This window comes from Vidua macroura, chromosome 15 (genome assembly GCF_024509145.1).
Source record: "Vidua macroura isolate BioBank_ID:100142 chromosome 15, ASM2450914v1, whole genome shotgun sequence".
In the NCBI taxonomy this organism is placed as follows: domain Eukaryota; kingdom Metazoa; phylum Chordata; class Aves; order Passeriformes; family Viduidae; genus Vidua; species Vidua macroura.
Window position 1 is genome coordinate 17,659,328 of NC_071585.1, and position 27,727 is coordinate 17,687,054.

Sequence of the window (27,727 nt, forward strand, 5' to 3'; positions counted from 1 at the left end):
GTGGCAACCTCCTCCCCTGTGCTCTCCAGCAGTTCTGGGGGTGGCAACCTCCTCCCCTGTGCTCTCCAGCCCTTCTGGGGGTGATAACCTCCTCCCCCATCCTCTCCAGCAGTTCTGGGGGTTGTAACCTCCTCCCCTGTGCTCTCCAGCAGTTCTGGGGGTTGTAACCTCCTCCCCTGTCCTCTCCAGCAGTTCTGGGGGTGGCAACCTCCTCCCCTATTCTCTCCAGCAGTTCTGGGGGTGATAACCTCCTCCCCTGTGCTCTCCAGCAGTTCTGGGGGTGATAACCTCCCCTGTCCTCTCCAGCAGTTCTGGGGGTGGCAACCTCCTCCCCTGCCCTCTCCAGCCCTTCTGGGGGTGGCAACCTCCTCCCCTGTCCTCTCCAGCCCTTCTGGGGGTGATAACCTCCTCCCCTGTGCTCTCCAGCAGTTCTGGGGGTGGCAACCTCCTCCCCTGTGCTCTCCAGCCCTTCTGGGGGTGATAACCTCCTCCCCTGTGCTCTCCAGCAGTTCTGGGGGTGATAACCTCCTCCCCCATCCTCTCCAACCCTTCTGGGGGTGATAACCTCCCCTGTCCTCTCCAGCAGTTCTGGGGGTGATAACCTCCTCCCCCGTCCTCTCCAGCAGTTCTGGGGGTGATAACCTCCTCCCCCATCCTCTCCAGCACCTGGCATCTTTGCTGGCAGCCCCTGCCCTGCTGCCAGCCCAGCTGTCCCACCCCAGCAGCTCCAGCAGCCCCTCCCAGCCCCGGGACTCCTCCTGTGCCACTCTGTGCCAAGGCACTCAAGAATTGCTGTTTTATGTCACTTTCTGTGAGAGGCCCAGGGCTGTGGGTGTGGCAGGGAGGCACAGATGGCACGGCCCCGGGCCGGTTTATAAGCAGAGCTGTGGAGGGTCAGTCTGGCCTCCATCACTTGGGTCTCCTGCAGGAGGCACTGAGGGCAGGAAGGGGCAGCTCCTGGTTTTGGAAGGGCTCCAGCTGAGGACTCCAGCCCGAGTCCCCCCAGCTTCCAGCTGGGGACTGGCCCCAGGACCTTCCACTCTGCCCCAGAGCTGCTCCAGGACCCCTCCTGGAGCTTCCCCAGGGGCTGAGGAAAGGCCAGGCAGCTGAAAGCAAACGCTGTCCCCCCTGGTAAGCAGCTGACTTCTCCTCCTCGCCTGCCTCTGCCCCCTGCCTGGCTGGGCTCTATAAATACTCCAGCAGTGGGATAAAAAGAGGATTTGCTGCTGAGGCTTTGTCAGCCCCAGTCAGAGCTGACTGTGCAACTGTTAATTATGGCTCAGCAGCAGCTGGACAGGTTTAAATCCCTTTGATGCTCTGAAATGTTCCCTCTGGGGAAGTTTAAGGAGTAAAGGTTGTGGCTGGTGCTGATTGCTTCCCCTCTGGAGAGCGTTGGAGACACTGATTGCTGCACCAGAGGGTTGTTCTCCTCTCTCCCAGTGCCTGCTCCTGGAAAAACAGCCCCTGGAATGGCAAGAAGCTGCTTCTGCAGCTCTCTAACTGCTCTAAAGCAATTAATGTGCTGCCAGCATGTGCTCATCTACCCGTGTGCCCTTCCCCAGCAGACAAAACTGAGCTGGGGAGAGCGAGCAGGGAGCTGCAGGTGATGGCACTGGGTTTGCTGGCATTAAAGTCAAGGCTGGGGACAGTGAAAGCATCACTGGAGCTGCCCTGGTGACAGAGGAGCCAGCAGAGAGTGGCCTGGGAGGAGCTGCCAGCTCCTGCAGAGGGACAGAAAAAGAGGAAGGACAGGATGAGATGATGTGAGGAGGAAAATTACTCTGGGTAGAATCCTTGCAGCGCCCAGGATCCTCACAGGCAGCAGTGGCTGAGGTCTCTGTGATCTCCTGCAGAACAGGAGGCAGGCAGGGCCTGGGAAATCCTCCTGTGATTGCTGCTCTGCCACTGAACTGCCTCTGCCCTTTGCCCCCTTTTCATCCCGGGTGGAGAGGAGCTGGATGGAGCCAATTTGTCCCACTTTGTGTCACTTTTCTGCCCTTAATCAGGAAGCCCATCAGGGAGGGGAGGCAGATCAAGGCCCCCATTCCCTTCAGTGACAAATCCTGCTGGCCCTGCCACTGCCCAGGGCCTGGCAGCCACCCCCTGCCTGCTGATGCTCCCTCCTCGTCCCGAGCCTGAGCTCTGCTCCCTGCTGTGCCCGTGGCCACTGAGAGCCCCCTGAGGCTGGGGAAGCCCTCCAGGACTGTGCCCAGAGCTCTGAGTGCCACCTCCAGCCCTTCCTTGGGCACTCCAGGGATGGGGCATCCAAACCTCCCTGGGCCTGGGCACCCTCTCCATGGGGAATCCCTCCTGCCTGAGGAAAAACGGGGGCAGGACATGGACGTGGCCCAGCCCAGGGCTCTGCTCTGCCCCCCTGGCAGCCCCTCTGGTTAATCAGTGCTCTGTCCTCTCAGAGGCTGAGGCACCAGTGGGCAATAATAACAACAAACACGTTCATTGTCAAGATTAACAGTAATTAAGGGAGCAAAGCCTGGAGGAGATTGGATGCTCAGCTGCAGGGAGCTGCCCTGGGACAAGGCCAGGGGTGCCCAGTGGAGCTGGTGGCCCAGCTCGGGCAGGAGGTGGCACAGGGTCACCAGGAGGGGCACAGGAGGAGCAGGGAGAGCTTTGTGCCCCCCTGTTGGGCAGCAAGGAGAGCCTCTGGCATTCCCAGCCTCCAGGAGAGCCAGAAAAGGCTCAAAGGAGGGCAGGGAGAAGGAAGAGATAAATGGCAGGGCAGGAAAGGAACTAAAACCCCTGAATCAGGAGAGGTGAGCTCCGAGCACCAGCATTAAACTGGACTCCAGTTCCACCTGCCCTGGAGCAGCTCTGGTCACCTGCTGCCCTTGGCAGTTATTAAAAATCCTGCACTTTGTTTCATGTTCCACAGTTTCAGGGTTTGCAAGTGAACCTGAACTCCTGGGAACCACAACAGTTCGTGGAGATGGCTGTTGCACCTTTAAAATAAAAAACAGTATATAGTTTTTCCATAGCTATGGAAAAAGAGCTACAGAAAAGGTGCTTTTTTTAAGTTTAAAGGCTGAAAAAAAAGAGCGCAACAAGAAGAAAATGTCTCTTTTATTTTCTTTCTTTGGTGACTGGGGACTGTTCCAGCAGGTACAATTGTGGTTTCTATAGAAAGATGAAATGTCTTGTGAAATACCTGCCGAGCCTGCAGCAGCTGAGGCTCCCACAGCAGATCCCAAAGTTCACCAAAGCAAAGCAGAAATAAAAGTGCTGAACGCTGACATCTCAAAGTTGTTGCTATTTCAGACCATCCTTACCAAGGAATCTGTGTTTTCTACCTTACATTAATTTATTCTTTATCAAGAAAAGGGCATTTAACTGCATCTGCGAGCTTCCAGCCAGTGCTTGGCCTTCTCTTCCAGATGTTTCTGTGGATGTGGCAGCTGGCAGGGGGGTGTCCCCTGGCACCCCTGTGTAAGAGCCCGTCAGAAGCCCCTCATTTTCCATTCTGCCTTCCGATTGCCACGAGAAAGAATCCCTTCCCCCACTGTAGTTCTGGCTCAGAACAGGACACAGCACAGGTGGGACCACTGAACTGTCATGCTGGCTGTTCCCAACAAGGCCTGGTAAGAACTTGGCAAGGAGTTGGCAAGGACTTGGCCAAGACCTGACATGGACCCAGCTCGGGACAGCCTGATGCGCGGCCTGCTTCTAATCTCCGTTCTTAAGCCCAATGAACTTTTGGGGTGACTCTCGCGGTCCTTCACTGAAGACCCCTCATCTGCCTCGTTACCACTGTGACAAAGAAAGAATGAGAACCCTCCTCCCAAGGGCTGAGACTGAGACCCCTACTACAGGGAGGAGGGGAAATTGGTGGTCTGACCACTAATGGCATGACCTGTTTCCCTTCAGTGATTCAAATGGACTTATTCTTCATTGGGTTCGTCTTGCTTTGGTGGTTTCTGTGGACTCACCTGTTCCCTCGGGGCGATTACAATGGACTTTCATTGTTACACTTGTTCCCCCCTCTTTCCTCTGTGGACTATAACTGGAGCCCCGAGTCGACCAGAACTTCGGAGACTCCCCCGACACGACAGACGGATCCCCATCGTCCGGAGCACTGAGGATCTCGCCTGTGTTGGTAGCTATTCCCATACCCCTCTTCTCTCTCTCTATCCTTCTATCTCCTTTCTAATCCCCCACTATCGCATTTACTGTTTTGGCCCCTAATAAAGGTGCATTTGTTGTGATTAACTGACAGTCCCTTGTTGTTTGCCTTTGTTGCACTTTTGGGATCGGTGAAAAGAACCATCACGACACCCCGCAAGAAGCGGATCGTGACACCCTGCCATGCTGGGGGCAGCTGGTGGGGACAGGATGGCCCAGGGACAGGGAGGGGCTGCTTTAGCCCAAATAATGACACCCCAAAGGCAGCGTGTGCCGGGGTTTTGCACAAACAGGACACGACTGCTGGGGTTTGTTCCCTGAGCTTCATTGCAGCATCAGCCTCATGAGGGGGTTGTGGCAAAGCTCACGTACAGCCAAAGATTTCTTTGCTGCAGAGCATTTGTAAAACTTCCTAGCCAACAGCACATTGCTGAAGCTCACAGTTGTTCTAGCCAGCCACTGAAAGCACACCTCCACCTGCTGCACAGAGTGTTTGCCTGCTTTCTATTCACAATTCTCCATTATTAAGCTTAAAACCTTCTCCTACCTTGCTGAGCATATTTTCCTGCACTCTCAAGGTCTACCTTAGCCAAGCCTAAAAGTCAAGCTGTTGTTTCATGTCCTTGCTTGCTGTACCGTTGTAACTTTTCTACTTTCAGACTTTGCAGCTGCAGCTAGCTCTAATTTCTCTGCTCTGCCTGTTTTCCCAGCTTTCTGAAAGTTTTCCTGCCTTTACCATTTCCCACAGCAGGGCAGGTGAGGGCTCTCGGTGACCCGAGTGTCACGGGCCACAGGATGGCCCCGTTGTGTCACACCACACTGCTGTCCCCACCCTGGGGCTGTCCCCACCCTTGGGCTGTGGCTGGACAACAAACAACCAATTCTTTCTATTTTTAAAATTTTTTCCTCTTTTTTTTTTTTTTGGTCACTCCAGAGGCTGCATTTGTGCAAATAACTGTGTGTGGCTCCAGAGAGGAGGCCCAGCAGCTGCTGCTGGTGAAAGTTGATTTCCTCTTGCTGAGCCCTCCCCACCCTGTGCCCAGCCCATCCTTCTGTGCCCTTTCAGCTTCAAACCCCTGCTGTGGCTGGGAAGCCTCAGGACGCCTTTCCCTTCGAGGCTTTGTGCATGTTGCCACGAATTTTTCCCCAAACCGGGGTGGAAAGTGCAGAGAGGAGATGTGAAAATGGCTGAAGGTTAAACGTGGCACAAGAGGTGAGTTAAATTTGGGTGGGCAGCTCCTGGTGTTTGTTTCCTGGAAGGGCAAATCCTGAATTGTCTTCTGCATTTATTGGAGCCAGGGCTGCTTGTGCAGATCCCAGCTGTGCCTTTGAGTCCAGCCAGAGAGGGGAAAAGCTCTGTGTCTGTCTTATCAAATCCTGGCCTAAAGCCGTGGGTAGCACAGCTCTGGGCTGGCAGCTCTGGCTTAGCTCCTGTCCTGCAGATCCCTGGCTGTCAGCCTGGAAACATGAAAGGAATGTGAGGAAAGATTCCCATTCTGGGAAGTGGAGCCCTGGCAGGAGCTGAGCTCAGGACTCCCTGCCCTGGGCACAGGTTGGTTTTACCTCTGGGGGTTGGCAGGAAGGGTTTGCAAACCACCTGCAGGCTCTTCTCATCTCTTTGAACAGCTCTGAATAAAGAACTCTCCTGCTTTTTCCTTTTATTTTTGAGAGGGATTTAATAATCAGTGATGATATCGGCAATATCAGTATGGCATCAGTGATGATATCAGTGATGTTGCCTCACTAAGCAGGTAGAGGATTTGGGAAATTGGTTTTGCAGCTCACAGAAGCCCCAAAAACCACAGCCACTGCTCACAGAGCTCCAAGGACAAAGCCACAGCAGCAGCCTGAGGTTCCCGGGGGGGCAAAGGGTCCCCGAGGGCAGGGGTGGGCAGGGGGAAGTCTCCCTGCAGGTTTTCTTTGGTTCCTGCTCAACCCAAGTGGGATTGGCGACGTGCTGCCATGGAAACAGCAGCCTCGGGCCCCAGCGGGGTGTGCAGCCATCTCCAGGGAGCAATCCTGGGCCTTTTTGGGGAAAATCACCCCAAACCATCCCCGCGGTGCTGGGGGTGGAGGGAGCCACACTCGGACAGGGCAGGACCTTTGTCCCACCCAGTGAGGGGACACAGGAGCACACAGAACTGGGGGGGTCCTGTCTGGACAAGAGCTGATGTTAAAAAAACCAGTGTGAGCCCAAGGGCTGTGATGCCAGCAGGGAAGGCACTGCCAGGGGGAGTCTGCAAGGGTTAACCTGACAGCAAACATCTCATTCAGGCCAGCAAAGAGGAGAAAAATTACTCGGCTTTAATCTACTTTGTCTCCAGAAATATTCCATAAAAGAGGGGGAAAATAAATTCGGGGGGGGGGGGGGGGGGAGGGGGCTTGTGGGCATCCTGAGAGCAGAAAAAGAGGTAAAATGAATCCTATCAATAATCCATGATGAATGATTCACTCAGCTCTCTTATTCACAGGCGCATCAGTTATCTGCATTCACACGGAATTACACTCACATGGAATTACACACAGCCTCATCTGCATGGAAATGAGGCAGCCCAGGAGGGCTCCACATCCCGGGAATTCATCCCTGTGCTCTGGCAGGGAAGGGAAGGAGCTCTGCAGGGCAGAAGGACAAACCCCCAGCCACCCCTCGGCCCTGGGGGGATGGCAGGAGATGGGTTCCTGCTTCCCTTTTGTTTTTCTTCCAAAACTTCCTCGCTGGAGCAGAGAACCAAGTGCAAATTGTTCATTGGAAATAGGATTTTAGGGGGAAAAAAAAAACAGTTAGAAGAAAAGGATGGAAAGTTCTGTCACACTTGTGTGGCCTACAGAGAGAAATTGAGATGGCCCAGGACTCGGAGAGCTCTCCCAGGAGGAGTCTCATCCTTACATTTCTGAGGGGTTGTTTAGTGGTTCCCAGCCCACAGATTGTGAATGTGGAATTTGCCTCCAGCTCTGACTCTCCAGATGATGCTGACATGGTTGCCCCTTGCTTTGGTTCCACCTTTGGTCCTGAGATAACAAATATCTCCAAGGGTCACTCTGAGAGGGTCTTTCAATGCCTGCCAAATAATTCTGTGCCCCTCCAGTGAAAGCTGAACAACGTCTGTGTTATGAACAGTGATAGTTACACTGGTGAAAATGACCCAAATGTTCTGCTTTAAAGCTAAAAGTCAGACCTGCCTTAAACTGGGTTTTAGATCTGTGTCTGCAGCTATAAATAACCTGTGGGAGCAGATCAGAGTGCTCTGCAGACAGGGAGGGCTCCTACCACAGATGGCAGAGTTGGATTATTTAAAAAGCTCTCCGTTTGGGAATCACCAGGGTGACCCTCTTCTTTCTGACCATTTCAGTTTCGAGCTGGTCCCCCCACCTCGGCTTGGCCGAGCACTTTCAGCAGGAGCCTGGGAATGTGGATTCCTGGCAATCCGGAGTGTTCTGGGTGTGAAAAATGGGAAGAGAGGAGGTGGTGACAACAGGGAGACAAAATTCTGTGTAAGGACCAGCATCAACCCAGCTGATGCTGTAAATCAGCTGCAGACCAGAATTCTCCCCCTGCCTCTCCTCTGGTGTCCCTCAGAAAATCCCAGCGCTGGGAAACCCCAGGAATTCGGCTGCTGCATCCCGACTTTCCAGCCTAGCTCTGGGTACCAACTGCTGCTGTACCCCAGGATTAGTGGGGGAATCGCTGAGAGGGAGGGGGAGAGCTTGCATTGCAAATGGAACAGAAGGAAAGTTCTTCCCCGGGGGAGTGGGAGGCTGCGTGATCCAGCAGTGGGTAAAACCCTCAGAAAATCCATGTATCCCTTCTGGATAAAATCCCTCCCACGTGGGCAAAGGAGAGCACGGCGCGTTCAGGGCGAGCACAGCCAGGGCTGCCCCTGGGGCTGCCTTTGTCCCTCTCTGCTCCTCAGGGGCAGCAGGGAGGGGTCCAGGGCAGGGCTGGAGCTGCACCTGCGGCAGCGGCGGCGGCGAATTCCTCTGCAGAGCGACTGTGATTCAGTCCCGATGAATCACTCAGCCACTCTCCTTCTCAACCAGATCCTGGGATTCATCATTGTTAGAGCAGGAGGAAAAGGAGGCGGGGGGGGGAAAACAGGACAGGAAAAAAAAAAAAACAAAAACCCTCCAGTGCTTTATCTCCTTCTCTAATACCTTCCAATTTTCCTGTTTAAAAATTTAATTCCTTTTTTTTTTTGCAATCCCGTTCAGGCAGAATAAACTTTTGCCAGTCCTGGAGAGGAAGGTGCATTGAGAGGAGGTGGGATGGACCCCATGAGCACAGCTGGGGACAGCACTGGGGTTCAGCATGGCTCGGGTTCAGAACAGCCAGAGAGGGAAGGGGTTTGGGCTCTGCCTTCTCCGGGCACCAAATCCCTCCCCTGAGCAGCTTTAACCCTGCCCCAGAGCACTGCTGGCCCTCAACCCACTCAAGCAGTGGAAGGAGAGCACAGAAACCCATTTAACCTCAGTTCTCCCCCTCCTGCTAACTCAGGATGGGCTTGGCTCAGGGCTCCACACTCTGATTTTCCCCTTTGTGCCATTTTTCCCCTTTAGGAGATGCTGCTGGAGATCCTGGTTGGGAACACCTCGGAAGGCAGGTGAGGAGCTGCTCTGAGCACTCAGATCTTGCCAGGAAGAATTACAGTTGTTTGCTCCATTAATAATTTATATATAAATTCATCATTAAAGCTACAGGCTACACTAGTGAGTAGCTACCACTAGTGTCTACTACTAGTAAATACCAATAATGTGCAGAAAACTCACATCAGTACCATGGAGAGGAAAATGCAGGCAAACCAAAATTGTTTCAGGAACTCTTTAACAGCTCCACTCAGACCAGCTCCATTCACTTTGGTTTTGGTCCTTTGAGTCTAAGAAAATCCACACCGTGACAAGGTGTTTCTTCATGGATTGGATGTGGTTTACTTTGGTTAATGTTATTCTTTCTCTGTCTTTCAGTTTCTATAGCGATGGACAAACACATGCAGCACGCACGCCTGGGTGGTGTTTGCCTGCACTGCCTGAAAACACCACCAAATTTTTGAGAAATCCATTGAAAAATCTTTGCTAAAGCCCTCCAGATCTTAAATAATCGAGTCCTATCAAACAAGTTGATCATGTGTTTAATATACATTTACTTTTTCGATGTATTTTGTCAGCAGGCAGCAGGTATTGCACTTCTGTGGGTGCTCTGCTTTCTCCTGCATCCACACACAACTGGAGATGTCCCTTTTCCAGGGGCAAGGACCTCAGCTGTGATTAAAGGTCATGGAGGTGCTCCAAACCGAATTCCATCTCTGACCCTGAGTGTGCTCTGGATCTCCCTGTGAATCCAGTGATCTCTGAGAAATCCCAGCCCTGCAGTGACTGTACAAAGGCACTGCAGCCTGAAACCCCCAAACCCCAAACTGCAGAAGAAAAGGTGAAGGTGAGCACACCTGGAGATGGAGCTGCTCAGGTCCTGTGTTTGTGCTGGGTTTATTTCAATGGATATTTTAAAAGTTCAGCTGATGAGCTGGTTGTGGTGTCCTGCTCTGCCAAGACTGAGCTCTGTTCAGGGTGTCAGGGCCAGATTTCATCTGCCAAAGCTCCAATAAAGTCAGAGGAGCTGGACTGATGCAGCAACTGAAAAAGCCTTCGCAGCGTGCTTGGAAATACCGCCAATTTTTTGTTTGTTTTGAGAAATCCATTGAAAGATCTTTGCCAAAACCCCTCAGATCTTTAAAAAGCGGTTCCAATCGACCAAGTTATAGCAAGATGGGCTTGCTCCGCTTCCCTTCTGCACACAAGCAATCAAACCAAGCCACCGATCCCTGAAGTTGCTCCGAAAGCGAGGGAGAAGCATCGGCGAGAATTCACTGGGATAAAGGGAGAGCTGCCCTGCCCACAGCGCTCACACGGCTCCCGGGGCACTCGGGGCGAGCTCGGGGTTGGTGTCTCGGGGAGACGGCCCCGGCTTTCCCCGGGCGGGGCGGGGACAGGGCCGGGCACCCCCGCTCTCCGTGCGGGGCGGGCCGGGGGCGGGCGCTGCCCGCGGAGCCTCGGGCGGGAGCGCAGCCCCGCATCCGCACCTGGGCGGGCAGGAGAGACCGCATCCGCACCTGGGCGGGCAGGAGAGACCGCATCCGCACCTGGGCAGCGCCGGCAGCCTCTGCCCCATCCCGCCAGGATGAGCGGCCGCGCCGGGGGAGCCGCGCCGGGCGCCGCGGGGCTCTGCCCCGGCCACGGTGAGCAGGGGGGCGGCGGAGGGAGCGGGCGGACGGCGGCTCCGCTGGGGAGGGTGGCAAACCCGCTCCGGGGGGAGCTGTTCGCCGGCCGCGCCCCGGGAGCGCCCCTCGGCAGCGGCGGGGGTGATGCGGGTGCGGGTGCGGTGCCGGGCATTCCCCGGGTGCCGTGCTCGGCGTCCCCCCAGTGCTGTGCCCCGCGTCCCCCCAATGCGGTGCCTGATGTCCCCCCGTGTGCGATGCTCGATGTCCCCCGTGTGCGGTGCCCGGCGTCCCCCGGGTGCAGTTCCCGATGTCCCCCCGGTGCAGTGCCCGGTGTCCCCCCGTGTGCGGTGCCCGATGTCCCCCGGGTGCGGTGCCCGATGTCCCCCCGGTGCGGTGCCCGATGTCCCCCCGGTGCAGTGCCCGATGTCCCCCCGTGTGCGGTGCCCCGCGTCCCCCGGGTGCGGTGCTCGGTGTCCCCCGGGTGCGGTGCCCGATGTCCCCCCGGGTGCGGTGCCCGATGTCCCCCCGGGTGCGGTGCCCGATGTCCCCTCGGGTGCAGTTCCCGATGTCCCCCCGGTGCAGTGCCCGGTGTCCCCTCGGGTGCAGTGCCTGATGTCCCCGCGGTGCAGTGCCCGGTGTCCCCTCGGGTGCAGTTCCCGATGTCCCCCCGGTGCAGTGCCCGATGTCCCCTCGGGTGCAGTTCCCGATTATCCCCCCGGTGCAGTGCCCGGTGTCGCCCGGGTGCGCTGCCCCGCGGGTCCGCGGCAGAGCCCCGGGGCGCTCGGGGGGAGCGGAGGGAAGGCTGCTCGGTGCGTGGTCGCACAGGTGAAGGTGGCAGCGAGCAGCAGCCGCCGGCTCCGCTGGGATGAGCGGCTCCCGTGCGCAGCGAAGTGCTGGAACGGGCAGCGCCGAGCCGCAGGAGGAGCGGGACTGAGGTGGGCAGAGAGCAGGAGCCCCTGGCACGGGGGAAGTCACCGGGAGGGGAGGCTCGGCGGGCTCTGCACGAGTGGGAAACTGCCGAAGTGGGGATGAATGGCTGTCCCTGGAGGAGATGCGAGGACGGGCAGGTTGTGGCGCTTGGGGACACGGCTCAGTGGTGGCCTTGGCAGTGCTGGGGGAAGGCTGGACTCGAGGATCTCAGAGGGGTTTTCCAGCCTTAACTATTGTGTGATTGTGTGGTGAAGAAGGTGTTTTCCAGGACCGGGGCAGCTCTGTGCTGTGCCAGGGTCCAGAGGGCAAAGGCTTCGCTCACACTGGGGCTCCCCGATCTCTGTATCCGTTCCAAGCTCGTGTCACTGAGGTTAAAGCATTTCATTGCTGCTGAAGCTTGCTCAGAATTACTCCAGGGTGAGGGAAGCTCGCAGGAGTCCTGCCCAAGCCTGGATGCTTTGATTCAGGTGCTGGGAGTGCAGTTTGTGGATCCCACTCGGGGACAGACAGAGCTGTGCCTGCGAGTGACCGAACAGTGTCACTTCCTCAAGCCCTGGGGCATCTCCCCGCGCTCCAAAACAAACTTCACCCTCGGAAACTTGATAGAAGGGTGAGTAATTAAAACATTACCCAGCTGCAAGTTTGTGCTGCTTGAGGGCAGTGAGGAAGGAGCCAAGTCCTGGTTTGCCAGCTTCGGAGCCTGGAGCGTGCTTTGAAATGTGTGAAGTCATTATGACTTCATTTCTTCTTAAACCCAAAATGCTTTCCTTTGAATGGCAATATTGCCCAGTGTTTCTTGAAGGAGGATGATTTTTCCCTGTCCCCTGTTACTGCAGTTGGCTGGTTTTGTTTGGCAAAGGCAGGGTGGCTCTTTTTAGGAGATTATTTGGATTTTGTCAGCGTAGCATAGGGTGATGGATGCTCTGGCTGAGGTCATTCTCCAGGGAAGGCATCCAGGGATGTGCAGCAGGTGTGCAGTGCCACTCCTTGGGGGAAGAGCCACAGGTGTGCCCAGGACACAGGGAGCCAAGGATGGGAGCATTCCCAGCAGGAATGGGGACTGCTGCAACCTTCCTCTCCTCTGAGATCTTCCCTCTGCCAGCCTGACCTTGGCTCTGTCAGTGCTGTCCAATAACGCCGTTAGAAAACAAACATGAGTCAGGCTGAGTTTGCTTAAATAATAACTCTTTCTACACCAAGGTGTGTTTGTCTTATTTCCTCAAGCAGGCTCTGACCGGGACAGACAGAAATAGCTGAGTTTGCCCAGGACTTTGTAAACACTGATTTAAAAGTAAGAGCGCTCTGACTGAGCCTGTTGGCTCATTCTAGGAAGTCTCCAAGATCGTACATTCAGCTCCTCTGTGCCAACTGTGCTCCTGCAAGTGCCAGCAGTGCTTCTGCTCCCCCCCCTTCTCCTCATCTCCATCCTCTGGAGCCAGCTGGCATGCCTCGAGTTTTCCACGTTTGCTCCCCTTTTCCAGGTATTCCAGGAAGTGCCAGGCAGGACAAAGAGCAAGGGACAGGTGTCAGCCAGAGCGGGGCTGAGCCCTTTGGGTTGGAAATACCTGGAACTCGTGGAAGGAGTTTCCAGGTGAATTCAGGGGAGATGCAGCTGGATGTGGGACGGAGGATGCAGGAGCCTGTGTTGGGAGTGGGGCTGAAGAGGAGCTGGGAACTGCCCACCTCGCCTTTGAGGACAGCTCTGTCCTGCTTTCCACACTCCTCTGCTCCTGGAGACAGCAGCATGGGGGGCACAAGGTGAGGACCCCAGTGTCCTCTGTGGGGACTCTGTCCTGGCTGCAGGAGCAGTGGGAGGGGGGTGGAATGAGTGCCAGGAGGGTGTGAGGAGGCAGCACCTCGCCCTGCACATCCCACTGTCACACTGCACACCCTGGAAATGCCCCCTGTGTGTTTGTGTTCGGAAGCACAGCTGCTGATGGAGGGAAAAGCAGGAGAGTGCCATCCCCCAGCACCTGCTGCTGTGCAGGGCTGGGGAAGCAGGGCAGGGCTGCCCCTGGGTGGGTTTGTTCACAGAGGCAAAATGGAAATAATCGGAGTCATTCCACTGAGGAGCCCCTCTGCCTTCAGCTGCCTGGGCATCCGCAAGGATTCAGGCTGGATCAGGTTGGATCAGCAGGAATTTCCCCATGGAAAGGGTGCTCAGGCACTGGAACTGCCCAGGGAGGTTTGGATCCCCATCCCTGGAGTGTCCCAGGAAGGGCTGGAGGTGGCACTCGGAGCTCTGGGCTGGGGACAAGGTGGGGATGGGGCAGAGCTGGGACTCCATGGGCTGGGAGGGCTTTTCCAAATGATTCTGGGATTCTGTGACTGCAGTGAATGTTGGTGTAAATCCTGAGAACCCCGTGGCTAAAATCTGGGGTGACAGTGCCAAGTTCTGAGAGTTAAAGAAAATCTCTCATGGGAACACCACTAATTAATATCCACTTTGGGCTTCCCTGCCCATTTGCAGAGAAAGACACTGATGAGAGTCAGGTTAGAGACTGTCCCCTGTTCTGACCTTGTCATTCCTGTGCCCCGTTCCTTTTTTGGAGTCTCTCAAAAAAAAAGAGACTCTTTCTAAAAGGACCAACACACCCGATTAAATGTGCCAATGTTTCTTTGTAAACCTGGTGGATCCCCCGAGGAAGCAGAGTGTGAAGAACCTCATTGTGGTGCAGTTTATGGGAAAGGGGGGAAAGTGCTTCATGGCTTTTGCATTTCACTCCTTGCACTTCTGTTTCCTGGCATTCCCTGGTGCACTTTTTGTGGGACTACCTTTACATTATTGTTATTTGTCAGGGAGACGTTACCTTTGCCTCACCTGGGGCAGAGGGTGGGCGAGGGATGATCCATGTGCTTGTTCCCTCAGCTAACACCAATCCAACCGCAGGATTTGCAAAGCAGCTGACTTTAATCTGGTCTTGTTGTGTAATTCCATTAGGCTTATTTTTATTAGAGCCCATAATGTAATTGAGGCTCCCCTCAGCCCTGAGGAGTGGCTGCAGGGAGAGACACGGCCCGGCAGGGCCTGGGGGGAAGCAAATTACTCTGCAGGAACACGAATGGAGCTTGGGCAATTTGATGTGATTAGGGAAACAATTAGAGAAAATCGCTGGAGGTGCAGTGGCCCTGAGGCTCATGAGGAGATGCTGCTGCTCTAGAGAGCACAGGCTCCTGTCCCCAGCCTGGCATGGGGAGCTGAGGGTGAAAAGCCCCTCTCAGCCCCTCTCTGTGGGTGATGTTGGGTGGTTTTGCCCTGCCCTGGTGCAGCCAGGAGGGTTTGGCTATTCCCAGATGGGTTTTGCAGAGCCGTGCCTGGGTTTGGCTGATGCACAGGGGCTGGAGCTGGACCTGCAGCACCAGGCTGAGCAGGGAGATCGTTCTCCTGCTCTGGGTCTGTGTTTCCCCGAGCTGAGGCAGCAGTTCAGAGCCCTGCCTTCAGTGACTCTCATCCCCACCTCCCCCCCGCTGCCCTCACCCCCACGAGTTTGTTTGGAGTCGGTGAGCTTTGCACAGACCCAACACCTCTGGAAATGGGCTCTGTGAGAAAATGGGCTCTGTGAGATCCCAGGCTGGGCCAGCAGCACCCTGCACTGGGGGCACAGCCCAAGCCCAGGGCTGCTGGCACAGGGCAGCAGGGCCAGGGCCGTGCCCCAGCTCAGCAGGACCCCCTGAGCCAGGGGGGTCACTGCTGGCTTGGACTGTCCCCTGCTTGGTTTGAGGTGGCACAGACACGTCCTGTCCCCCCCCAGTGCCCGTGGGGACAGGGAATGGGGCAGTCACGGGTGAGGCACGGCCAGCTCTGCCTGGGCCAGCAGCTCCCCGTTCATCCTCCCAGCAGGGGCACAGGCACTGCTCCTTCTCAGGCCCTTTGTCCTCCCAAACATTCCCCAAACCACGTCCTCCTCTCTCCTCTCTGTGCCTGCAGTGACTCTGAACACACCTGAGCTGTGTCCACACCTGCCTGAGGCTTCCACCTTTCTGCTTGGGAGTCCTCAAAAGCACTAAAATTCCACATTATCCCTGCCAGCAGCTGATGTGCTCTCTCAGAGCACCCATGGAAAGCTCACAACACCTCCCCCAGGTGCAGAAGGGTTAATGTGGCCTCATGAATCCCCTGTTTTGTGGTGTGCCAGGGCTGCTTTAACATCGGGAAGGTCACAATTAAACAATCTCTCAGAGGTCTTCCTGAGAGGACTCGAAGGATGCAGCTGAATCTCTGGATCCAGCGATGAGCTTTTCCATGCTCATCATCCCAGAAGTTGTTCTGAGGTGCCCTGGCTCTTCTGGGGCTCCTCAGCTCAGCCAGAGGGTGTTGGGCTGGGCCCTGGTGGTGAAATGATTGGTGAGGTGAGAGCCAGGCTGGTTCCACATGGACCAGAAAAGCTCGAGGACGATGTCTGGGGTGATCTGGCTCTTTATGGCTGCTTTGATGTCACTGAAGCCAAAGCTGCCACCATTCAAGCCCCTCTCAGAGCTCTGGGACAGAACTCAAGGCTGCAGCTGATTTTAGATGAGCCAAGGCAGTGGAATGTGTTTCTTCTTCATGGGCCCTCCATGGGATTGTTACAAAAACATGTTTTCCCTAACAGGAAAAACTGCCGAGCAGAATTTTTATCATTCGGCAGAGAAGAGAGAAAGGAAATAAAACAGAAACCCAAACCCAGACAACACTGTCCCCAGAAAAATAAGGGAAAGTTGCAGCAATGAATATAAATTAGGAATTAGAATATGTAGGTGTCTGATAAGGGAGGCTAAAGGGATCTGTGCAATAGCAAATAGCAGGGGGGTTAAGGATGAAGGGAAAGCATCTTCTAAGAACATTAAGAGCCACCAGAACGTTGTGTTCAGTGGCTTTGCTGGCTTCAAATGGTAGAGTCAAAACAGGGGAACACAGAGTTAGACTGAACCCTCCAAGAAACAAAATCTGCTGAGCTATCACCAGACTCCAGGGGAGAGAAGGCGCTGGCCAGGCAGTCAGGGGGCAGGAATGGAAATTTGACAGTGGAACAGGTCCTGTGGCAGAGGCAAGCCCCCAAGAGCCTGTGCTGCTGTGAAAATGAAGGGAATGAAGTTCCCTTTCCCTCCTGCTGTGGAAAATGAAGTTCCCTTTCCCTCCTCCTCCTCCTCTTTGCCTTCATCCCCTCCCTGTTCTTGGCTCTGAGTTCCAGGCCCTGCTGCACATGGACCCACTGCCACAGACACAGGAGATTCAGCTCTGCAGCTTCCCAAATCTCTCCGTGGGAACCAGACTAAGTGGCCCAGGCTGCTCTGGACCACAGGGGCAGCAGGGAAGTGCAGAGCAAGCATCTCCTTGCTGCTCTGAGCTTAGGAGCCTCCTTGGTCAGCAGAAAATCATGGAGCTGATAAAAACTAATTGCAAAGATGCCTTTTATGAGTGCCCCGTTTTCCATGGGCTCTCCTTGGCTGAGTTGTTTTATTGATCAGATCCCTTCTATTACAGCTCAGGGAGGAAAACAAGCAGCCCTTCTGCACTTGTGTTTGCTTTTAATAAAACACAGCAAGCAGAGCTTGCTCGGGGATGATTAAAACACAACCAGGGAATAGGGAAGTGGAGGAAGGAGGGATTTCCTTCTGCCCATTCAGCTCAGGACTTCCCTGCCCCATGGAATAGCCATTTACCATGTAAATGCTAAAAGGGAGGAGAAATCTGGGGGTGTTCACCTGTGGGGGACAGTGTGGGGTGAGGTCAGGGCAATGTGAGCACAAATATCTGTAAGGTGGGAGTGCCAGGGAAGTTGTTAGCTCAGAGGAGAAAAGCTTGGAGCAGAGGAAGGGTTTCCAGCAGCCAGGAATTCCTGCTGCATGGAATTCTGGCACTGAGGAAGGGCTGTGAGCACACCCCACTGCTTGTTATTAGCAATAATGCTAACGGTGGCAGCAGATTAATTCTGGATTAGCGTTTCTCCCTGGCTCATCTGTGTTTGTTTGCATCCCAAGGACTCCCTGCCCTCCCCTCCCTGACAGGAGCTGAGAGGTCTCTGCAGCGTTTCCCAGGCAGTTCCTTTCTTTTCCACATCCCTCCTTTCAGCAAACACCTGATCCCTCACTACTCTCTGGGTGCCCAGACATTTATTGTTCCAGCTTTTGTTTATTTAAAAACAAACACACACGAAAAGAATCAGCAACGAGAGCCCAGATCAAGGATCCAAAAATAGGCAACCCAGGAGAGACTGAGAGCTCCAGTCCTGGCTCATGGAAACATTTTTAGGTGATGAGCACTTAACAAAAGCCAGCTAAAAGGAACACCAGCAGGAAAAGCACCCTGGAGAGAGATGGCTGTGGGATGGCCACTGCAGCAGGACCCACTGCTCTGGAATTCACATCAGCCATGGAAAGCTGCAGGAGCTGTGCCATGGAGCTTTGCATCCCCCAGGTGCAGATGTCCCGTGGCAGGAACTGGGAATTTGCTTCCTCTCAGCCTCGGGTGGGGCCAGCCTTGTCCCACCTGAGTGCCCACAGCTCCTGAGAATCCAGGAAGGTGGATCAGTGCAAAATTCCCATCTCCCTCCTGAGGCTTTCTCTGGGAGTCTGTGTTCATCCCTGGGTGTCTGGTGGGGAAGAATCTCCATGAGGAGATCCATGGAACTGGTGAGGATGAGCTGTGCCAAGGCAGGAGTCACTGACTGCACGGGGAGGGGATGGAGAAAAGGCCAAGAGGACTGGGAAAAGCTGAGAGAATTGGGATTGCTCAGCCTGGAGAAGAAGCTGTTCCCTGGCAGGGTGGGCAGGCCCTGGCACAGGTGCCCAGAGCAGCTGGGGCTGCCCCTGGATCCCTGGCAGTGCCCAAGGCCAGGCTGGACGGGGTTTGGAGCACCTGGGACAGTGGGAGGTGTCCCTGCCATGGCAGGGGTGGCACTGGGTGGGCTTTAGGTCCCTTCCAACCCACCCCATGCTGTGATTCCGTGATCAGTTAGGAAGGTACTGCATGGAAAAGGACATGGAAGTCACACAGAGAGAACAGGGAATCAGCAAACCCCTCAGCTAATGCTGGAGAAGGGCAAACCCAGCAGCAGCGCCCATCCAGAGGGTGGGATGTGGGAAGCAGGGCAGGAATCCTCCCTCCCAGTGCTCCTTTCAGGTTTGCACTTCAGGAAAGGCACGGGAGGGGTCTGGGAGCTCTCAGAAACGAGCAGAGCTGGGGCAGGGGGGCTCTGGGGCAGTGCCAGCACAGCCAGGGCTGTCCACTGTGCAGATGCAGCAGTGTCTGCAGCAAGAGGAATAAACGCAGTCTGTCGAGGGCAGGAAAAGAAGTCACAGCAATAAAATGCAGCAAGGAAGATTTAGGAGAGAGCCTAGAAGAATCCCTACATGTGCTTCCCCTGGGAGCCTGCATAATGAGAATGTGGAACCTCCATCTCCAAATGTCATCCACAGCAGGGTGAAGTATAGCTGGGTCTGCTTAAACTGCTCCTCAGGGTCTCTTCCAGGCCTTTTCCTCCATCTGATTCCTCTCTCCGTGGCCTCAGAATCTGCTTTACAGCCTGAAAAGAAATACAGAGCTGAAACAACTGCATGACAGATTTGCTTGGTAGTGAGTTGGTTTTTTAAGTGACAAATGGGAACTTCCTGTTGGAAAAGTCTGATTGCAGTGTAATGTGATTTTCTGTGAAAAAGGCAAGAGCCCAAAGAAAAGCTGTTTGCTGGATCTGCTGACTTGATGTCGCTCTGAGGTTTCGTTGGATCTGCAAAGTCGGTGCCGACAAAAGATTTTGGTGCCGTTTTCTCTTCGGATGTTCTTCCTCCAGATCAAAAGCCTGATTAAACATAATAAACCAAAGGTGCAGATAACAGGGCAGGAGATTGTGTCAGCTCAGGGTTTCCTGCTTCCCTGTTCAGAGCCCCTTCTTGCTGGTTGCCCTGGCTGCCTTGGAAAGGTGTGACGTTAGCACAGGTTCTCCTTCCCCTTCCCGAGTGCACCCAGCATGAAGATCCAAATATCTCCAGGTTTCCCAGCAGCTTCCCCTCCCTGTGAACCCAGAGCTGCCTGTCAGGTGCAGGGACAAGGCCAGGCTTGGCACGGGACAGGGTTAATCTGGAGTGCCAGGACACAGGGAATGGCTTCAACTGGCAGAGAGTGGGTTTAGATGGGATGCAGGGAGGAAATTCCTCCCTGGCAGGGTGGGCAGGCCCTGGCACAGGTGCCCAGAGCAGCTGTGGCTGCCCCTGGATCCCTGGCAGTGCCCAGGGCCAGGCTGGATGGGTTTGGAGCAGCCTGGGACAGTGGGAGGTGTCCCTGCCATGGCAGGGGTGGAATAGAAGAGTTTTGAGGTCCTTCCAACCCAAACCATCCCATGTTTCTGTGATTTCTGTGATTTGGGCTGGTCCTTTTCATGCCAGGCCCCTCCTCTCCCTGTGCTCAGCTGGCTCCAGTCTCAGGGCAGTGGGAGCCACTGGGGGAACTGGGGCTGTGCTGCTCGTGGCACCGGTGCAGGGAAAACCTGGTGCCACTCCTTCCTCCAAAACAAATGCCACGATAAATTGCTCTGCACTCTCTGCCTCCCCGAGAGACGGATTTATTTTTTGTGTTCACCCTCGCTCACTAAGCAGGGGTTTTTGTGAGAGCACATCTCTATTTCCATCAATAGCAACACACGTGCAGAGTAAGGCTTTGGGTACTCACCAGGCACTCGCTGCTCATTGTGATGTCTCCACACTTTTCCCTCCTCCCTCACTCCCAAAGTAATTAACAGGAAATTCAGCTGCTGCCTGAATGGACACATTCCCAGCAATCTTCCTTAATTCTTTATTTACTGTAAAACGAGCAGGGCAAAAACTGCAACGTCAGTTCCTCCGCTGAGGCTGGATCCGTTCCCTGCTCCCATCTCAGCCTCTCCCTGCCCTCTCCCCTGCCCCATTCCAATCTCTGATGAGCTGTGATGAAAAGCACGGTGGGGGAGCCTCTGATTGCTGCCCGTGAATTCCTGGAGGGAACAGCTTCCAGGGAATTGGTGTGACCAAAGCTGAGCTGCTCTCAGTCAGCGCTCGGAGCCGGGTGTCCCTCCCTGCCCTGGACACTGATTTGTGCTAAGCGAGCTCAAACTCCACTTCTGCATCTTCCAGAGCAGGGCCTGATGGCATTTCCTGCCAGGCAATGAGAAAATTCAGTGTCTGCTGCTTTGAATGAGGAAGATTTGTAGCAGGGTCTCGGGGTCAGCTTGTTGGGACCCCAGGAGTGTAAAAGTCCTTGTTCTCCCAGCCCGTGCAGGCAAAGAAGAAGTCTGGAATGTGTAGGATGGATTTCTCAAGGTTGTTTATTTTTCCTTATCTAGAACATTCTTTCTCTGACCTGCAGAGGTCCGTCCAGAAAGGAAGCCATGGCAGTCTGCCTGTCCCTTCGGGTGGCGTTTACATTTTATATCCAAAGTTACACACAGACTGTTTACAATAACGTGCCAATGTTGGACAGTGTGTCTGCACCTTAAACCAACAGAAAAGTGTCACCAGCACACCAAGACATGGGGGGCAAGGAGAAGGAGAAGGAGAAGAAGGTCAGGACACGCCCAAATTCCTCCATCTTGACCCTCTGAACTACATTCTAAAAAACCACAAATTTCTACTTTTTCACCCTGTGTTAACTCAGCTACCACACTGCTCAAACACTTGTGGCCTGTAATTCCTCACACAAAGTTGGCAGCTTTCCCCACGGGCTAAAATGGAAGCCACAGGTGATTTTGACTTCGTGCCAAGGTCTCTGAGCCCCCTGCCAGGGTCTCAGACAGCCAGGGCAGGCAGAGGGATGTGCTGGACTCCCACAGCAGGCGGGAGATGGTGAGGCAGCCAAGGGCCTGCCTGAGCCAGGGGAACAGGAGATTGATGGAGAACATGAAGAGAACCACTGTCCAACCTGCGCCTTCCTCTTCCAGCAGAGCCCTGAGCAGTGCTCCAGGGATAAACACTGCTGTGAGCACACAGCAAAGCCTGGCCTTGCAGAGAGGGGATCCCTGAGATCCCTCTGACATCTCCTGCTGGTGCTCTGCACAGCCCAAGGAAGCCTTCACAGGTCTGAGAACGCCTGAGGGGGCACCTTGCCCTCCTCTCGGAAAACAAAGGAGAGCTCAGAGCTGCTGGAAAGCTTTGGGGCAGCTCTGGGAAAATGAAGGGCTCAGGGGGCTCTCCCGGGATTTCAGCCTGCCCTCGTTCCCCTCCAGAGCAGGAGGAGGAGGAGGAGGAGAAGAAGGAAGAGGAGGAGGAGGAGGAAGAAAAGAAGGAGAGGGAAAAGGAGAAGGAAGAGGAAGAAGATGAGCAGGAGGAAGAGAAGAAGGAGGAGGAGGAAAAGGAGAAGAAGGAAGAGGAAGAAGAGGAGAAGAAGGAGGAAGAGAAGAAGGAGGAGGAGGAAAAGGAAGAGGAAGGAAGAGGAAGAAGAGGAGCAGAAGGAGGAAGAGAAGAAGGAGGAGGAGGAAAAGGAGAAGAAGGAAGAGGAAGAAGAGGAGAAGAAGGAAGAGGAAGAAGAGGAGCAGAAGGAGGAAGAGAAGAAGGAGGGGGAGGAGGAAAAAGAAGAGGAGGAGGAGGAGAAGGAGGAAGAGAAGGAGGAAGAAAAGGAAGAGGAAGAAGAGGAGCAGGAGGAAGAGAAGAAGGAAGGAAAGGAGGAGGAAGAGGAAGAAAAGGAGCAGAAGGGCTGCCCCAGAGAGTGCAGAAATGAGACAGGTTTGGGGAGGTCAGTTCAAATGGTGCCATCACATCTGGGATTCCCAAGGTCAGGGGTGGGGTGGGTGCAGGGCAAGGTGCAGAGTCCCAGTGGGACACGGGCGCAGATGAAGAAACTCATGAGTTCTCCGTCCCCCTCCTCGACCCCAGTGAGGAGTCTCACCCACAACGGGCTGCTCTGCCTGATGCAGTGACCTTGAGGAGCCCTAAGCTGCGCCAAATCCTACAAAAAATGCTTTGGTGCATCCGTTGGGATATCAGGAAAGATCTCAGGGAGGTCAGGGGTGCAGGCAGGTTTATTAGGGAGGATCCAACCCCGATAAATCCACATTTAACTTTAACACCAACTGCAGCCACCGTGACCTTGCCTGGCCCTTCCGGCCTCTGCTGTAAACCATGTGCTCAGCAGCCTGGTTTTGATGCTTATTTATCCTTTCTCACTGTTATTTTAGATTATATTTTGTCTGGAGGAGCTTCCAGAGGCAGCTGAGGATGGTGGAGTTTTTTCAAGGCAGGCAGCACCTCCTCTTGTGATAAAAATCACTAAATTGGTACCAGCACTCCAAACTCTGAGCTTAATTATTAAATTAGATTAAAATTATTAAATATTAAATATTAAATAAAACAAAATATTGTATTAAATAAAAATAAAAATCTTTAATATTAATATTAAAATAAATTAATTCCAAAGGGATTTACAGAGAGGGTCTGGCCACAGTGAGCTGGATCTCTTGTGTTGGTAGAAATTATATTTAATTGGAGTGAAGGAAATATAATTAATTAATAGAATTAATGCAGTGGGAGAATCAACTCTCTAGTAAAGGTGGGTGTTTTATTCCTCAGTGGAATAATTTCTTTAAAGGGCAAGTTAGGACCCACTAAAAAGTGCAGCACTGCTGGAGTCAGGGGATTTCAGGGTAAGACAAACTGAAAGCAGAAAAGCACGTGATGATAAATGTGTATGGGGGGATCTTAAAGGACTGGGGAGAGCAAGAATGAAAAATAGAAATTAAAAAAAAAATCCAAAAATGATGAATTAGTCGTTGTGAGTGACTGTGAATGGCTTGGGAGGCTGCCAGATCATCCTGGGCACTGAAACCCCCCTGAATTCCTTGTCCAGGAAAAAGAAAAAGCATCCAGGTAAAAGAACTGGCTCTCAAGCAGCTTTTGCTTGAGAGCAAAATCAGTTTTTATTTCAATAGCAGTGACATTCCTTTTGTCATATCCAGGCTCTTTTGTTCCCTTAAATGCTGCAGCTTTGGGTGGAAGGAGTCTGGCAGCCACACCTGGAACTTGTTTTCCAAAAATAACATTTACTTTTGGCTAATTTAATACTTTGCAACTTCTCAGGCAGAGTTTTTCATTTGCTTTCTGAGGGACTGTGTAAATATGAATAAAAGTCAGCTGTTTCACGAGCAGGGAAGAAAATAAATTATATATTTTAAAAAAAAAAAAAAAAAAGCTCCTTTGGCAAACACCCACATGGAAGTTTTTAAAAGCAGCCTCAAACTGCATCTGTAGGCTGCAGCTACTCCTCCACCCCTGCGTGTCCCTGTACTCCAGAGAGGGAGTGCAAACAGGAATTCACCATTTTAAAGGCACTTTTTGGGGTTTTTATACACATTTGCAGCGGTGCTGTGTTGTCCCCAGGTATCCCTGTGCTGCCAGGTGTGAGCCTGGGAACAAGGAGGGAATTCCAGAGGTGGCAAGGTGCCGAGGTGGCAATTCCCTTCTGCAACTCCTCTATGGAAAACTTGCCAAGTTTTCTGCTTTTCCACACTTTGGAGTCTCTGCAGTTGTTTGGGGCTGGGCACACTCAGGCCCAGCTGATTCATAATCAGGGTTTGGCACAAGTACTGAGGAGGACAGAAAGGAGCTTCAGTAGGTGAAAATAAAGGAATTTTGGTGGAAAATGCCCCAAAGCACCTTGAATTTAGAGGATTTCCAACCTGCCTGGCCAGCAGAAGCTCTTGCCCTGCCTCAGACTCCTGCCCCAAATGAATCCACAAGGGACAAACTTTTATATCATATTTTTCACAGAAATTTCAGGTCTTTCTCGAGCTGCTTTACCTGGTTGTGACCAAACCTTTTTCTTGTTTAAAGCCACAGAATTTCAAAATAAAGACCTTCACGGATGCTGCCTGTGCCCTTTCCAGTCTCACAGACCATCCCATCCATAAATCCCTGCAGTCTGAGCGTGCTGCAACCTCCAAAGTAATTTAGCACAGGAGGAACCCACCCTGAGTCCAGGTGAGCTCAAGAATGAGGAATACCTCACTCCTGAGAACGGTGGAGATGGCTGAATGCTGTTCTTTGTACTGGAGATTTTTAGATGTAGATGATTTTTACATTGAGAATCACAAACTCTGACAACATTCAGGTTCTTTTCTCTGCTGATTTGGGGGCCATTCATTGCAATTTTTTGGTTGCTGATGCTGCAGCTGTTTTTGCTCAGTTCCAAGGCACATAAAAGTCACAGGCTGTTGATTCCTTTGTCCTGTTGAATTATTTTAGGGACTAAATCAGGTTTTTGTTGCTAATCTTTGCCACTGTAAATTCAGAACTAATTAATAACCAATGCCCAATATTCAGTTAAAAATCTGCTGTTCCCCTGGGATTTCTGATCAGTTTGTTTGCTGGAATATTCGTGGTGGCTGTAAGTGGCAGAAAGTCAGAAAATCCTTCTCATGAACAACATGGGAACTGCAAAATGCTTTCAGGAAGATTTTTAGAAGTTTCTTTTTTGATAATTTCAGGAGGAAATGGAGTGGAGCAGTCAGTCCTGCTGGGCTGGGGAGGGTCTGGGTGAGTGAGCTTTGAGGAGTGCTGCCCAAGCAGAGCCAGGATTTGAAGCCTCCTGTCAGGAGGGACTTCAGAGGGGTTGAGGATGAGCTGGACCTTCTGCAGGAGAGAGCCTGTGATCCTCCAGGCTGAGCAGGGCAAGAGGCTGGGGAGTGGCAGGGAGGGACCTGCCAGGGACATTTTTTTTCCCAAAGCAGATGTGGTGGGAGGAAACATCTGGTGCTCGATGGCATTGGATCACTGCCCCCAGGCAGGGTGTCCAGAGCTCCTGGAGCTCCAGGCACGGGGCATCCTCAGCCCTTCCCCGTCCCACCTCAGTCTGTATTTCCAGCTCCCAGCTGAGCTGGAGGATTTTGATGGAGGCCGTGGCTGTTGTTAGCTCAGCACTCTGTCCATCCCTCATTGCTGGAGAATCCCAAATCCCTGAGGCTGGAAAAGCCCTCGAGTCCCAGCTGTGCTTGATCCCCACCTCGTCCCCAGCCCAGAGCCCTTCCTTGTTCACCTCCAGGGCTGGGGATCCCAACCTGCCAGTGTTTAATCTCCTTTGCCATGCAGAAATCCCTCCCCATGCCCGGGTGTGGTGATTTTACACCTGGCTAAGGTGCTCTGAGTGGGAAATGAGCTCTGCAAACAGCGCCAGAGGAGAGTGGAAATGATTTATCTGGGTGATAAAGCAGCAGCAGTGGGTTAATCAAACGCTCATTAGCAACAGGCCAGGCTATAATTAATGAGCCGGGTGCAGTTGGCCACTTCTCCCTGGATGCCACCAGTCAGGCACCAGTCTGGGGTAAGTGGGGATTGGCTTGGGAAGCAAAGTGCCTTCAGGAGCAGCCAGAGCTGCCTGGGTGGTGCCTCAAGAGGCTGACCTGGCACAGAGGCACCACGAGCATCTCTGTGCCTCCTTTATCCCAGCAATTAGGGGAACACGGGGCTCTCGAGTGGCACTCGCTGCTCTCTGAGTTACTCAAATCCTGAACAAAAGCTCCAAGCAGCTCTCCCGAGTAATTAAATCTCATCTGGAAGAGCTTGAAGTCCCAGGGGGTACAAAGGAGTTCTGTTCTCTCCTGTTACAGGAGGGGGGAAGGGAAAGTTCTGCTCCTCAAGCACAGGGTTGTCTTTTACACGGGTGTTTTTTCCCTTCTTCGTGCTATTTTAAGAGCCAAGTCTCCACAATTCCATCGTCTGAACGTCAGAAGTTTCTCCTCCTTGGAGAGGCAGTGAGATCCTGGCAGCTGAGGTGTGAGAGGAAAGCAAACACCTCAGTGAGGATGTGCTGAATGCTCCAGGGAGAGATTTGCTGTGTTTAGGAGGTGGCAGGAAAATGCTGGGGAAATGCTCATCCCCCTGGATACAGCACTCCATCCCCACACCCCTGGGTGCCCCTGCAGTGCCCTCACGGGCCAATTCATCTCTTCAGCCACAAGTCATTACATCAGGATTGTTGTTGATTAGCACTGAAAATACCAAGAAGGCAAATTTATTCTCCTCTAATTGCTACTGATTTGCCAAATTCTATTCCCCACCTTTAATTTCTGATGAGTTGTGTTCTTCGGGAGCTATTTTATTATTGTGCTGGAGAGCAGTCTTGGTTTGATAGGTTTATAATTACCTAGATTATCCCCTTTATTCTTTCAAAATATTGATACTCTTTTTCGTTAACTCTGATTGTCCAAGCTTACTGGAAATCAAGAACAGCCACATGTGAATTTCCATACCCAGCTCTTTAAAACTCTTTTTAAAGACAGAGATGTCATTACCTGGACTTGCTAATCTTGAAGGGACCAGCATTAGTAACTGCTGTTTAATCTGTGGGGATGGAAAACATCACCACTTAATAGGGTCCCAAAATAAAATCAGGATTCCAACCAGAATCCTTCAGGTTGGGAAAGACCTTCAAGGTCACTGAGCCCAACTTTTGAAGTATTAATTGGCTGTGTGCCTTTTCTTAAATCAACTTAATCATCATCAACTTGAATATTTCCACCTGATCAGCCTCATTTTATTTTTTTTAAATCAATATGCTCAAAATCAAGCTCTTCTGCAGCCTGCAGATCTGTCTGCAACTCTTACTGCTTTCTGACAATTCCTAAACTTTTACCATAAATCCACAGCTCCCAGCTCCCCCTTTTTCTGTACTTTTGGACGCATTTTTCTTCTATATTTTTGCACAGCTGTGACCTCTGCCCACAGGGTTTGAGGTGCTGCAGGTTTGTGACCTGGTGCTTCTCCCTCTCTTCCATTTCCATCCCTCTGTTTAACTCCTGTTTTCAGCTCTGTTAAAACCAGGAGATTTTGTCTACCAAAACCCTCTGCGGAGCTGAAATCAGAGATGCTGGAACTCAGCACAAGCCAAGAGATTTCTTGGAGTTCCACAGGAGCAATTAGAGCAAAGAAGGACACCCAGGCCAGGAGATCCCTCCCGTTCCTGCTCCAGAGCCATAAACTGGCTCTTGGCACCAGGCTTCAAAGCAGGAGCTGATTTCCTGCTTGTGTTTCACAGCCTACAAACCCAGCTTATGGCAGCAATAAAAACAGTCCAGAGGCTTTTCATTCCCACACAACAAAGCCCTGGTTGTGCCTGAGCCCCAGGTGGGGAGAGGCACGAGCCCACCACAACAGCCTGTGAGGAAAGGCTGGGGCAGGAGCTGGGGCAGTGGGAAGGACAAGCTGTGCTCGTGCTGCTGCCTCAGAGCCTGCCTGGAGCAGAGAGCCACAGCAATAAAGTTGGGATTTATGGAAAGGCCTTCACAGGACACACCCTGGGCAGTGCAAGAGCCCGGCCGTGTCTCCACCCCACATGGACTCCTGCTCACCAGTTTTGACACTTTTATAAGTTTGGGTCCATTTCCCTGTTGGGGTTCAGTGTCCAATTCCAGCTCCAGGTGCTGCAGTCCCACCCTCCCAGGTTGCTCTCCTCCATTCCCTGCTGTTTGCACTTTTTGGGGCTGAAGCTGCAGTGATGTCCTTGGTTCTGGGCTGGGAAA

The 27,727-nt window shown here is 53.1% G+C and overlaps 1 protein-coding gene and 1 long non-coding RNA gene across 3 annotated transcripts in view; both read left to right on the top strand.

Annotated features, from left to right (window-relative positions):
* Nucleotides 1–5,304: 5,304 nt before the first annotated feature.
* On the top strand, nucleotides 5,305–9,228 carry LOC128814664 (uncharacterized). Its single transcript, XR_008439452.1, has 3 exons — nucleotides 5,305–5,347; nucleotides 8,689–8,732; nucleotides 9,094–9,228. It is a non-coding gene; the product is annotated as an uncharacterized LOC128814664 (long non-coding RNA).
* A 1,001-nt stretch (nucleotides 9,229–10,229) lies between these two features.
* Nucleotides 10,230–27,727, top strand: part of HTR4 (5-hydroxytryptamine receptor 4) — a 73,339-nt gene continuing 55,841 nt past the window's right edge. For both annotated transcript variants that reach the window (XR_008439532.1, XM_053991341.1), the window contains exon 1: nucleotides 10,230–10,361. The gene's annotated coding sequence lies outside the window, so the exon portion shown is untranslated. The remainder of the gene's footprint in view (nucleotides 10,362–27,727) is intronic.